Below are 15,575 nucleotides of genomic sequence, written 5' to 3'. Positions count from 1 at the left end.
TGTGGATGCTCAGTTGAACCTTTGTATTAGCTTCGATTATGTTCAGTAGGATCCTTTCCTTTTCAGGGATCATTTATGTATTTATTGACCGATGTGGTCGTTTGTATATTGATTATGTTTCACCTTGATGTCATGATTGTAAATTATGAGAACCTCATGTATTCTTAACTTAATTAATTATCAGAGGGGTCTTGCAGTTGAGCAGACCCGGAGATGTAGCCCTTTATGGGTGAACTCTGAGATCATTTTGGTGCTATGTGATGCTTTTATTCTTATGTTTCATGTTTAGTGTTAGCATGTATGAATCGACATTTTGATAGAATGTATAAGTGGATAAGATGGAATTAATCTTAGATGCATGTATGTAATCGTCCTTTAAAATGCAGTAAATTGTATCATGAAAGAATGTAACTAAGAGTAATGTAATCAATTTAGTTGTTGTAAAGGAAATTAAGTATGCATGGAAAGATCTCATAAGTTTATGATGAAATTAAAGTGTGTTATTAAATTAGATGCATGGCTTAAATTTTAATGAAAATTTTGAATGTAAGGTATGAATGAATCATAATGGATAAACATTACCGTGTGTTTTATATCTTTGTCAACTCATAAAGAAATTATCCTTGTTTAAGAATTATCTCGTCTTTTAAGATAATTAGCTTATTGGATTAATGGTGTGAGTTAAGTTAAATGTGTAATTAAGTAATCATGTTGGGAAACTTTTTAGGTGTTAGTTGATGTCTTCCACTATGTAATCTAAATCTTCTATATCTCGTTGTATCTTAATGTTGTGTTTATCTTTAAAAAAAAAATTATTGCACTCTATTCTTGTGTTTTGGCTTAATCCCTTCGGGGTTTCCTGGCGAGGCATTATAGGTTTTAATGTCATGACAAAATGCATGATGGATGAGATAACTTTCCCCCGAGTTCTATGGTACACAAAGATAATTACTTACACATGATATTTGTTTACGAGATTTTCATTATGGTACTTATCTAAAATGTTGTAAGAATAGTTTTCACCATTATATGAATTATTTCTCTTCATTTTTATTTCTTCTTTTGATTCTCATGCATGGTGCATTTTTTTAATGTTTCGATAATTTTGATTACTCTAAGGTGTCATACAAATGATTTTTACTAGTGGACAACTTTTCTCATTACAATTATTTTAGACATTTTCTATCATTTATTTTTCAATGTTGGAACCTTTAAAAATATTATTATTAGTTCTAGTTCAATTAATGGTGCTAGTGTAGATATTGGTGTGATGATATTCCAATAGTGGCCTATTTATAAGGACTAACGTTTTAGGATCACTATATAAATAAAATCCTTCTCTTTTCAAGGAAAGCCTTCTTTGAAAGAACAAGATGATCCTAATTGATATGATATTGGATCTTCATCCTTGTTCATGCTAATTATTAGACAATTAATTTGAAATGTTATGTGAACCATATTAGATTATTTATCACTATATATGGGCTGATCTATATCATTTATATGATGGTCTATTTGTCTAAGGGATACATCTATCTCATATTGGAAAATGAAGGTTGGTGGAAAATGAATAGGACCAAGTTCAACTTTATGATAATAGATGGTATAGAGTTGAATGAGAGGATCATTTTGGATTCCTTTATCATAGGTATGATCTTTGTAGAATATTAAATTTCCTTGGATGTCATGGATTATATATTATTCATGAGGATTACTTTTGTAGATTGATCTTTATTCATGTTGTATCTCATTTCATTATGCATTTGAATTTTTTCCTAACAGAGATAGATAATGGCTTATAGAATGACATGTGATTGTAAATAATGATAGGGGATTCTTTGATGGAGTAAATAATTTTGCATGGTAATAATTATTTTTTTATAAGAAAATCTTGAGTGAGATTGATAGTTAATGGAGTACATGTGAATGAGGTATTTTTGAATGGTGTTGAATTAGTGATATGATAGGAAGGCATAACTCTGTTTGTGAATTACAGATAAAAATAATTTATTATTAGTCATGAAAGGAAATCACTAAAGGTCTATTTGTTGGAGGGTAATTTTAAATTTTCATCTGTGATGATTTATAACATGGAGAATTGGAATAATATGTGTAGGTTGCGATAATTAATTAGTTTGATGATGAGGATAATAAATTTATATATATATGGTAAATTGATATTATAGAGATCATATTAACAAGCATAAATGTGATAACAAGTAACTTAAGATGGTATTAAGTGAAGAATTAATACATATAAATTTTGAGATGGTTATAGAAGATGAATGGAAACTTGATAAAGGAAAATAAGGTGATGAATAATTGATATATAGTTATCAAATTCTACCATACAAATTAAATAGGGTCTATAAGAGTAAGTTACACATAAGAAGAATGACTTCCTTTACACAATTGGCGAGATCTCTAGAATTGATAAAATGTAACACTATTTTTTCTCTGTCAGCCAAGAAAAATGTCAATATTTCGGGATTATCAGTATCTGTAGAAGCCATTAGGGATGGCATTGACCACATTCCCACCTTGTCTATCATCCCACAATCTCTAGGCGTCATCGTCTTATCAAGAATACCATATATATATTCAAATAGTTGTCTGATCAGTACCATTTTCAAAATGGTACTAAGATAGCTAACCAGATAGCTATGCACAGTTTTCTCCTTCTATGACTGTCATATCATTAAAGAACAAAGAATCTAAGATATAAATCTTCCAAGGCCAAGGAGAACCATGTATTTTCTTGGAATGTTTGTTTCTTTTTCCTCAGGACCACAGAAGAATTGATGGCTCCGTGGTGTATTCTTGTCACCAATCCTCGTAAATTCATTACAGTTTGATGTGGTGTTAAATTCTTGATTAACTTTGCATTATGTGCTATTGGCTAAAATTTTAATAGGAGATATAAGGACTTTTGTTTTTTGGGGGGCGAGTACTAAAATATGAGGAGTTTTGTTTTTCTTTTGGAGATTAGAAATTAGTGTTTTAGATAGTTTATATGTCGACGAAATCACTGCGGATGGATTTGCAGATATTTGGAATCTTGGGCATCGTTTTAATAAAAAATAATTTAAGTGTTGAAACAAGTAGCTACCTCTCTTGACAGAAACATTTAAGAGATCGGATATGTTAAATCTAATAATCTTCAAGTATACCATGAGACGTCTCAGCAAGTATGATACATATATGGGTGTAGTAGTTATTGAGGTGAAATCTCACAGTAGTAGATTTGTGCTGTGCTAGTTATTGAGGTGAAATCTCACAGTAGTAGATTTGTGCTGAGTTTGGTTAATAATTACAAGGTTGATGATACAATCAATGAAGCAAAAGAACTTGTAAGCATTATGCAGATTGTATTGAAGTAAAATCATTTGAAAGGAATAAAATGAATTCCAAAACATTAAAACAATTGCTTGTATCTTGTAGAGGAGTTCATTGATGTAGGAAATGGATCTTCCAATAGTTATGTTTGGATGTTCAAGGTTATCTTTGTCCATTGATAAAGTAACATTTGTGATTTCATGGGTATTTTTTTGTAGGAACAATAAAAAGTGAGATTTGTGATTTCATGAGTATTTTTGTACGGAACAATATAATAAGAAGAATGTTAGTTATTTTATATTTGTTACGATCTAAGAGTTATATCTAATAATAAGATTAATATTTATTTAAATTATTTATCGTTGCATTATAAATGCATTTTTTATCATTGAATAAGATTACTCATTTATTTATTCCATATCTTCCTAATTCCTTTTGAAATTAGAGAAAAATTATCATAAAGGGAGTTGGCGAGGTGGAAAAGTTGGGAGAGAAAATTTGTAGAAAAGTTGTAGATTGAAAAGAATCATAGATTCTTTGAGTTAATCATCTTATTGAGATGGAGATGGAAAAAATTTATGCTGTTTAATATTTTCCTTCAAACTTATCTATAGATAATAAAATATTTAAAAAGTTTATAATTTCAATAATCAATTTTAAAAGTTCACTTCCTTACAATCTATTCCATTCAAAAATAAAAATAAAAATTCACCAAATAATTTTATAAATATCATTAGTATTGCCTCCATCCCTTGGGGAATCATTCCAACTCACAATAGAGTTTTGTATTTAAAGGTTCATTTACTAATCTTATGAGTTTTCTCAATTTGATAGTATAGTTGGAAAGATCTATATAAATCCTTCTCAAAATTGGAAAATATTAAGCTCTAGGAGTGAGTAAGATAGTGAAAGAAGTAGGCACACACCTCTAGTTTTCTTAGCTCAAATTAGAGAACTTAGAAAGACCAAAATGAAGTGAAACAAATTTTAATATATTTTTTTATTCGCATGGTTGGGTCTTATATTTTATAAGAGAAAGTTGTATAATTTTTTTTAATTTTTAATGATTGTGTAGAGTTTTATATTAATTAAACTATTAGATTAATTTTTATCTGAAGTTTCATTTATGTACATAGATATCAATAGATGTTGTCTATTGAATGATTTTTTTGTAGGTATCAAATATTACGATTATTTTTTATATGTGTTTTTAAATAAGAACATGTGATATAATATTTTGGATTTTTTAATAGTAAAAATCAAATTTATTTATGTTGTTTCAAAATCAAAAAAATTTGGTTAGTGAGTTGAAAGATAAATAGTGGAATTTAATTAGTATTGGGAGAAAAAAATTGAGGTTAAGTCATTATTTATGGTTTATGGCTAATAAAATCTTATTTTTGATTCAAATATACATGTGGGTTGTTGTATTCTTAAATTAAATAATAGGTGTGAAATAAATGGGCATTTGAGTGTTTTTATCTAATGCCATGATTCAATTTTTAATAGTATTGTAATTATTAATTCTAATTTGGGGAGATTCGTTGTCTTATTATAAAGAGAATGTTGACATTCATTTTACCTTCTATAATTTAGTGCATTAGATTTTATCTTCTATATCGATCAACTTGAAACTATTTGCATCCTTGTAATCCTTCTCTAGTTTTTCCAATACATCATTTTTGTTATTTTTATTGGCACATATTATATTCAAAACATCTCTTGAACTCATAGCAATCATTTTCCTTTCTTTCTAAAGTGCACCTTTGCATAGAGAAAGTGCATAGATCCTTTCTCTATCACTTAAATTTATGTGTTTTGGTAATATATTTTGAGGCAATTCTCAGTAGATCAATTTCTCCAAATGCATCTATCACATCAAAATTTCAATCGACAAATCTTTTGTATTAAAAATCATCAATTGTTTATTTGATGACTCTATTGATTAAAACAAAAATAATTCTATTAGAGTAATAAAAACACTAAACCACATTTAAGAAGGATACCCCAACAAATAGATTTGATGTTGATGCATATTTTGAAGCAAAGAAATACAATTTTCCTCTGATAATTGAATATATAAAAAGTTTCATTTCTTTAAATTTGAAAAAACTTAACTCTTTAATCAACTAATCTTAATATAAATAAGGATCCAATCTCATTAAGTAACCAATACATATGAACATACCAATATTAAAAATTAATATCATAAAAATAACTAATACATGTAAATATATTCGTATATTAATATGAAAAAATAATTTCGTATTATATAAAATTAAAAATATTATCACATAAATACTGTGTAAAATATTCAAAACTTGTTTCATTAAGGGGAACAAAGAACAATTTTTTAATCTCATTATTTAAAACATATATTTTAAAATACTTGAATAATGCAAACATACAGATCTTTGAGCATATTGTGATTTTTTTATTGTTTCCCAACATTTCCTTCGAATGTTGCAACAAAAGTTCAACTTCCTATTCATATCGTAAACTTATAGTTCTCAAGTTAACTTTGACTATAAATTGTGCACCGTAGTAGTATTACTTTAATTACCATTATGTACACAATTTGCCTAATCTTAATTAATCTTTTTCTTTTAGACTCTAAATATTGCACGGTGACAGAATCACATTATTTATGATTATCTGCAAAATACATATAAGCTTTGTTGAAATTCCAAAGAGATATGGTCTTCTTCCTCTGCAAAATACATATAGGCTATGATGTAGTTTTTTTTTCTGTGATTTTATAATTCATGCACGAATACAAGTGGTGTAAACACACACAACAACACAAAAGAAAAGATTTTATTTATATTGCATGAAAACATTCAGAGGCATTAGACAAGCATACCAACTTACACACAGCTACTCATAAAAAAGAATATATAAAAGAAAGAAACCTATATTTAGACACATATGCACATCATACATATAACTATATATAAAAATTTGATCAAGAAACTAAAATTAAACTTTTCCCTAGAATAAATATTAATATACATCTAATAACTTTGGTTATGTGATATAGGGATCACCATCCTATATTCTCAATCTATCCTTTATTTTTTTGTTATTTTCTTACCTATCTACTTTGCTTCTACGCTATCTAAATCACTTTTACCACCTCATGGGCTCTATAGCTACCTTGCATGATTAATACTATTTTAAGATAATTCAAATTAACTCTTTGCATTTTATATTGGCTAGCTTGTGCCTCTTTACATTGGTCTACTTATCCTTTTTTATCATACATGCTTTTCAAAATCAAGTTTTCAAATTTATTGAGTTAATTTTGAATAACTAAATGCTTACATGATTAAATATGATATTTTTGAATATTAATGAACTTATAGATAAATATAATATATCAATAAATATTAATCTATTATTTATAATCATACATTATTTTAAGTCATATCATTTAACAAATTTATTCACAAAACAAAACATAATGAAAAACACACTCTATTATCTAAAACTATTCCCATAACTATTCTGTGGTCATTTGATTCCTCTATGATATCTTATATAATACCGTGATTTTCTAAATTTCTTTGTAACATGCAATCATTTCCTCTTTTTATGAGGAAAAATATAGTGAATATATGTGAATTAGTGTACAAAGTTGATTAAGTATAGCCTGATTCACCTTTTAAATATATTTATATGGCATCAGCTTAATTAAAGAAGTTGAAATGTATTCACGTCAGACAAAATATGATAGAACAGCAGAAAAAATAAATAAGAGAGAAAATAATTTTCATTGTCTCCTCATGAGCTATTTTAAATGAAAGAAATATGGTACAGATGACTAATGTTGTGGCTGCATGTGCTTCTACTAACAACATGGAGTCACCAACAATGCTGAAAGTTTGAAAGGTGCTGTCACAAATAACAGATAGTCGGCCTATTTATAGAATGACATCAATGCCCCCATGGGGTTTCTTCATAAATTGTATTTTCAGTTTTATTCATTTTTTTATTACATGTGGAAGTTCATTAATTTTTGAACTCTTGGTAGAAAGATAGAAGAAAATAATTTCTGTCGTAAGATTAAATATTTTAAAGAGTTCTATATGTATTAAAAAAAATAAAAATAAACTATAAATAAAAGGAAAAATTCTATTAGTTCAATTTAAAATGTATGTAGATAAATAGTGTAAATTTGTGTACCTCTACTATATAGATAATTAAACTATATATTTTACATAAGGTCTATTCTACAATTTGTGTATTTCTACTATCTAGTTTGATGAATTCACTATTTTTTTATTCTACTTTAGGGACACGGGATATTTTAATATAGTTTAAGATTGAAAACAAATTGTCAAAGTACACATTCTAAATGTCACCATCATTTTACAATCATGCTAAATGTTAGCTCAAATTTTAAGACATGTATACTAGACAATTGCAAGATCTCTTAAAGAAAGCATTGGAGATAGTCTCCAAACTATAGCTTGATGTTGGCAGATAATCAAATATTAACTCTATTCTCTTAAAGAAAGCATTAGAAATAGTCTCTACAATATAAGGTGTTGCAAGATAACTAAATATTGACTCTATTTTGTAAGGGATTATGGTGATTGACTAACATTTCCATGATTTATTGCACACAATGACTAGCTTCAATTCCCTTATAAAAGAGAAAACATACATAAAAAAGAATTTCTTAAATTCCAAGAAGATTTATCAATGGAATGCAATAAAAATATATTATATAGCTAAAGTGTCCTATTCTACCTGTACTTCAAAGATTGAAAAAGGTAAAGATGTGGGGAAGAGTGGAAAGGAAAGATAAAAATGGAAATGTTAAGTCATTGAGTTTGGTGATCTTGCACTACAAATATAAACCATTTTTTTTAAACTACTATTAATAATAAATCAAATTGAAATATTGATGGTCCAATCTTCTTTAAAAAGTAAAATAATGAATAGAGGTTCCAAAGCTTCATTTATATTAGCTTATAATTCAATTCTTACTTTCTTTATTAATGTTATTTAAAGTTTCTTGATACCTAAGATGAAGACAAATATTTTCATTTTCATTTTTATGATTCTCATAATTTTCAAAAGATTTGAATTAAGAGTGCATAATCACTTAATAAATGGATTTAAAATGTCTCCCTTCTCCCAAAGTGGATTCATTTGTTTTAAGAACTTCTTACCCCTTTAAAAAAGCACTTCAAAATTAAGTTTTCAAATGTATTGAATTAACTTTGAAGCACTAAAACACCTACATTAAATGACAACGTCTATAAGCTTGATTAGCACGTATGAAGACCAGGAATGGAAAAAATTACTCATGATCTAATATAATATCATTTAAGATCATGTTGTTAAATAATACCAGTTAAAATTGTGTTACCCAAAATAAACCTTTGTATTCATGATATATTGACGATGTTGATGAAAGAGAATGGTGCATGGAAAGGAATGGTGAATGGTAATGGTAATTGATACACGCATTCAAACTGCTTGTTAACAGAACTCAAAAGTGTCTATTTGTTAAAACTAATTGCACTGTGAAATTCACTGACCATGTGGGTGTCGTTGTAGTATAGTGGTGAGTATTCCCGCCTGTCACGCGGGTGACCCGGGTTCGATCCCCGGCAACGGCGTATGTTCTTTTTCTGCTTGCCATCTACATTACTTTTATATATATATATATATATATATAACAAATTGAGAGCACGCTGTCAATAAAATAATAAATCTTCTTTATAGTTTGTATGAATTAATAAGATGACTTTATGCTAGCAAATACATTATCCATACGAAATAGATTTTAATAATGAGAATAAGACTTTTAAGGTTAAAATTATGTACTGATTTAAATGTTTTACAAATAAAAAAGTTGTGTTCAAGTCTTTATGACTGTTGAAATATTTTGTTTTAAATTTACTATTAGTTAGTTTATTATATTTTTGTTATATTTTTCGCTGAGGAATACTATTCTTAGTGTGGTTGTTATTGTTAGAGCAATTGATAAGAATGATGTCATTCATCCACAAGAAAAAAAAAAAAGACTAATATTAACATAATCAAGATTCAAGACCAACATCCTTACTCCTATGAGTAGGACACACATTTTGCTGGAGGTGATTGAAGGAAGTGAAGTCTATTGCTCTTCCAATTTTTTTCTCAAAGTGAATATTATTATTTTTGAAATATTTAAAAATATACCTATAGAAATATTTAATTATTAAATAAACAATTAGAAAACTAAAAAATATTTAATATTTGTATTAAAGAGTTCTATATGAATTATTTACTTATTTATTTTTAGTAGTGTAATGGTGAAAAATTAGGGTTTCCACCATTAAAGGGAGAAAACCACTATTTTTTGCTTGGGATGATCATTACATTTAAAATAGGGGGAATCGAATTGATTGAATCACAAATCAACAAAGATTAAGACTGAATACTAATTGGATTGATTAATTTGGGATTCCTCTTTTATAAATTGAATTGCTAAATTAAGATAAAGTGTTGAAAATGAAGGTAAAAATAGTGAGCTACAGATGCGGTATTGAGCTATGCACCCGGATCTGAGAAATGTACGTAGACATGGATCTAATCCCTGAAAAAGCACCTAAAATGTTGGGACCATGGTGGTGGTCGCCATGGTCCTTTGAACATTTCACACACTAAAGGGGGATTGATTGATCTCTCCAAATAATGTCGATTCTAAATATCGTAGCTCCGTACCTATTTCCTAAGCACAAAAAGAAAAGGAAATAGGTTGGAAATAGGGGCATGTCTAAGTCAAACCCCGGTTTCGGAATTAACCATGAAATTGAGATAAAGATAATTGAAATTGTTGTAATGGAAGATTTTCCTTTTGAGGGAGATGTTGAATAGTGACTAAAAATCAAAAGATATACCTCCTTGTGAAGTTTTATTTGTCTCCACACTGGATTAGGGTTTTATGAAGTCTTCAACAAAATAGGATGAAAAATGTCTACTTCAATGCTTGAATCTTGACTTTATTGTTGCTCCAAGACTTGAAGGAAGACTGATTACTGCTAAATTGCTTGAATGTTTGATGTCATATGTGTGCTTTTCCTTATTGATGTATGTCCTCAAATGAGAGGGTAAAGTCTCCTTTTATACTTTCCCATCAGGAAAACTAATTAATTTTTTGACATGAGCCGACACAAAGATAGTAATCTTGCTCAAATTCTAAATGCTAAATTGGGTTTTTGAGGGGCCCAAAATGAGGAGTACCAGGGCACCACGCCCTAGTCCTACCCTATTTTGGGGCTAGGACGAGGTGCCAAATTGATGTAAAGTTAAAAAATGCAACAATAATTGAGTGGTATGAGCATAATAAAGTCCAGATCAGGAATATGAGTGAAAACACTAAGGTGGGGCCTTAAATGTGGTCAAAATTGCAAAGGGGTGCAATTTTAGGACGCTACATTTAGCCCCAACTTTAGTGAGAGTAGGAAGTCAATTATACTCTTGGTAAAGTACAAAGGGTGAACACATTGAAAACTTTCATCAAGTCATGGTGGAGGGAAGATAGACCAAGCCCCCAATGGACTTTAGGATCCCACAACTTTGATAACAAGATTAAAGAGACATCATGAAGGAAAGAGAAAGAGAGAACCATTACTGCAAGCCTAGTAAGGTTCTCTTACTATGAGACATGAAAAGCAAAAATACACAAATTACAAAGCAAAAGACTGAGTTTTCTAAGTAATAGAAGTATCAAGATATGCAAGAGAGACAATCATTGAGAAGATTGTATGCCTCCACATTAAAGAGATTGCATATCCCTCATCGGAACCAATTGCGTTAAGGTAGGATACACCCCAAAAAGACAAGAATGTTATTGCAATAATATGCCTCCAAGAGAGGACAAATCAAACGATAATGATCAAAAAACACAAAGCACGAGGTGGTTTCACTTAACTCTAGGGTTAGTATGCTTCTCATGACAAATAATGTATATCATGTATATATATGCATAGAATTGTCCTCATCCCCAAAGAAAGAAAAACCAAAGGGCACATGTGCCTATTGAGTCAACATAGGAGAGACCAAAAGAGATCTCAATGCTTTGCATTGTCCTCAAGTAGACAATACTAGGGACAACAAATAGAATTAATTGAGAGAGAAATAGAGGAAGATCATAAACAAGCAAGAGAGGAGAGAGAGAGAATCTATAGTGCGAATGGAGCTAATCAAGTAAGTCATCTGTCTCTTGATCTTACTCATCATTGTTTTGTGAAGGTGGACAATATGCAAGAGGAGATGCATCAAGCATAGTAGATGGAGCTATCACAAGTTCCAAACAACTACCATGCTCTAATGATGAGTCCCTTTATTTGTCACTAGGAGCTAGGATTAATGCTTTTGAAAATTATTTAGATAAATCATTATCAACATCAATATATTCATATTCATCATCTAAAATATTAGGATAAACATATTCATCGTGAACAACATTCTCACCTATTTCTTCATCAAGATTAACAAAAATAGGAGCTCTAATAGGAATAGACCTTGAACCATCATTTGTCTTAATCATTTTATGTCTTGGAGAATTAGGTTGAGCTTCTTCCCTACAGTTAGGCAAAGTTGAGAAAATGGAATTATATCAAGATTTGGTGTCTTCAGGGAAGAAGTATTTTGAGAAGCAATTTCACGAGCCCTAGCATGACGCCTTTGTTGGCATTCTCTCGCACAATGGTTTCATTTAGTTTTAGTTGATGGTTGCGAAGGTTTAGGAGTAACCGGCATGGGATTATTTTCTTCTTGTAAGAAAGGATGCATGGAAGAAGGTTTTTTGTGTTGAAACATAGGAGATGCAAAAAACTTTCCTTTGTAAGACACGAGAGGAAAAATCACACTATATAAAGGAGGAATAGAAGGTGTGTGAAGGAGACCAAGTCCATCATGAGGAGGAGGAATAGGTCTATCCTTAGGAAGAATAATATGTTTATCCTTAGAAGGAGGAATAGATTGACCCTTAGGAGGAAGATCTTTTCTATTTTTCGGGAGGAAGAATAGACTCATCATTAAAAGAAGGAATAGATTCTTCCTTAGGAGAAAGAGTATCTCTATCTTTAGGAGGAATAATATATATTAAATCATTAGATTAATTTTTATGTAAATTTTCATTCATGTGCATATATATCAATAGATGGCTATGGCTATACTGGCTCCAAAATGGCACAATATGAATCAGTAACCTTTGTGTTATTGATTTTTTGCAAAAATTACAGATCGTTGATTGTGATCAGTAGAATTAGCTATGACTTTGATTTTTTTTAAAAATTGAAAAATCAATAACACGAATTTTCAAATGTCATTAACATGCCATTTTGGAGCCAGAATAGCCTTGTCCTCAATGGATGATATTTCATTGAATGATTTCTTGTAGGTTTGAAATATAAAGATTATTTGTTATATATTTTTTGACATAATATATGTGATATAATAGTTTGAAATTTTTAATAGTAAGAATCAAGTTTATGGTATGATGTTGTTTTAAAATCAAAGTGTATGGTCGCATGCTCAAATTTTACTTTATTTTTGAATAAAAAATTTAGTAAATTAATTGAAGGATAAATAGTGGAATTAAATTAGCACTGGGAGAAAAAAAAATTGAGGATATGTTAGCGTTTGGTGTAGGGTTTGTGGCTAATATTTTTTTTTTCTTGTATTCAACAATATGTGTATGTGGTGTGACGTTCTTAAATTAAATAATGGGTGTAAAATAAATGGTTATTTGAGTGTTCTTATCTAATGACATAATTTATTTTTTAGTAGGATTGTAATTTATCAATTATAATTTTTGGGGGTTTGTGGTCTTATTATAAGAGAACGTTGACATTTATTTGACCTCATATGGTTTAGTGTATTAACTTTTATTTCCTATATGGATCACCATGAAACTATTTGCATCCTTGTATTCCTTCTCTACTTTTTCCAATACACCATCAATTGGGTTATTGTTATTCTATTAAAATCATCTCTTGAAGTCATAGCAATCATTTTTATTTCTTTCTAAAGTGCTCCCTTATATAGCTCATTTTTTTTATCATTTAATTTTTTGTGGTTTATTAATATATTTTGAGGCAATTCTCAATAGATTATTTTTTCCCAAATCCATCTATGAAATCAATATTTTAATTAACAAATCTTTTGTACTAAAATTTGTCCTTTTTTTTTTATTACATTAATGATTAAAATGGAAATAAATATCTAACTTTATTAGAATTATATAAACATTAAATTATATTTAATAAGTTAAATCCCATTTAGGAAGGATGCCCCAACAAATAGATTTGATGTTAGATGCATATTTTGAAGCAAAGAAATACAATGTTTTTGTGATAATAGAGTTTATTCTACATTACAAATATAAAATGTTTAATCTCTTTAATTTTGAAAAAGCATAACTCTTTAATCAACTAATTTTAGCATAAATAATGATCCAATCTCATTAAGTAAGTAAGACATATGAATATACCAATATAAAAAATTAATCTCATAAAAATAACTAATATATATATATATATATATATATATATATATATATATATATATATATATATATATATATATATATATATATATATATTTGTATAATAATATGAAAAAAATAATTTCGTATTATATATATCACCCGTTCTCACTAAAATTGCATTTTTTGTTCACCATTAGACAAGTGGACAATAAATGGCAATTTGTGCACACATTCAAACTGCTTGTTAACAAAAATCGAAAGTGTCTATTTTTTGTCGTTGTGGTATAGTGGTGACTATTCCCGCCAGTCACGCGGGTGACCCGGGTTCGATCCCTGACAACGGCATAAAAGATTTTCTGGCTACAGTAAAGATTTTCTTTTAGATTTACTATTAGTTGGTTTATTATTTTTTGGGGGTGTTTTGATTTAATATGAGAGAATATGAGAGAATAGGTGGTTAGTTTAAATAATGATTTGAGAAATACTATTCTTAGTGTGGTTGTTTTGTTAGAGTGATTCACAAAAGTGATGTCATTCATTCACACCAAAAAATTAAATAAGACTAGTAATTACATAATCAAGTCTAATATCTTTAGTATTAGTAACTAGCAATTGCATCTTGGTGTGCAATGTGTATGCGGAAAACAAGATTATTGACCAAAACAATAAACATTAGAAATAGAAGAATATTTGTAAAAAAAAGAATTGATAAAGTGACATATTGTAAATTATTTTTTTTAATAGGTTGAACAAGTTTAATAATTCATCATATAGAGATAATTCATTTATGACCAATAGAAATGAAGGATATGAAGATTCATATGTTAGAATTTGTATTATATATAAATCTGAAAAAGGATCAATGGTTAATGTTGTTTCAAACAAGTATGTAGAATATGTACAATATAATAACAAACATTATGGAATTGACCACATGGTTTACATTATCCTGTTTGAATACAAGAATTTGAAATGTTCTTGGAACCTCTTAACCCAATACAAAATCAACATGTATAGACAAGATTCTAATTTTTTTGTGTATCTTTCCTATTAGGTTTTGCTTCAATTGATTTTTTATCCTTGTAAGAGGATACATAATTGCATAGTTGATTTCTAACTATAAATAAGAATAGTGGTCAAAACAATAATTGATAAAGTGACATAATGCAATTTTACTTTTTTTTATGAATTTAACAAGTTTAATAATTTAACATATAGAGATTATTCATTAATCACCAATATCAAGTCCCTGAAATCAAGGATAGGAAGATTCATATGTTAGAATTTGTAGTATGTACAATATGTATCTTATCAATTGTGTAAATGATCTAATTGTAAAAAAATGAAATGAAATAAATTAAAGAAAATGAAATTTTAAAAAAAAAATAGGAAACATCAATTTCTTTGATCAATTAAAAAAATTCATAACCAATTTCTTGATTATTTTTTAATAGGTTGAACAAGTTTAATAATTTTTTGCATATCTTCCCCAATAAAGAAGGATACATAATTTTTTGCATTATTTTTTGAAATGTTCTTGGAACCTCCCCCTGGATTTTGTAAACTGGTCAAAACTCTATTATGTGATGCCAATGCCTCTGTTGAAGTAAATGGGATAAGGTCTTCCAATTAGATCTATCAGGCAAGGATGTACTCTAGCTCTAGCCCTATTTGGCCTAGCTACTGATGCAATGTTCTACCTACTTGAAGACTCCTCTATCACTCCTCCTGTTAGGGGCATATC

General features: G+C 28.7%; 1 non-coding gene across 1 annotated transcript; it reads left to right on the top strand.

The window, feature by feature from the left end:
• Positions 1-8,897: 8,897 nt before the first annotated feature.
• On the top strand, positions 8,898-8,969 carry TRNAD-GUC (transfer RNA aspartic acid (anticodon GUC)). The gene has a single exon. It is a non-coding gene; the product is annotated as a tRNA-Asp (tRNA).
• The last annotated feature ends 6,606 nt before the right edge of the window (positions 8,970-15,575 follow it).

This window comes from Cryptomeria japonica, chromosome 10, assembly GCF_030272615.1.
Source record: "Cryptomeria japonica chromosome 10, Sugi_1.0, whole genome shotgun sequence".
In the NCBI taxonomy this organism is placed as follows: domain Eukaryota; kingdom Viridiplantae; phylum Streptophyta; class Pinopsida; order Cupressales; family Cupressaceae; genus Cryptomeria; species Cryptomeria japonica.
This window is presented reverse-complemented; position numbering and strand designations above follow the sequence as displayed.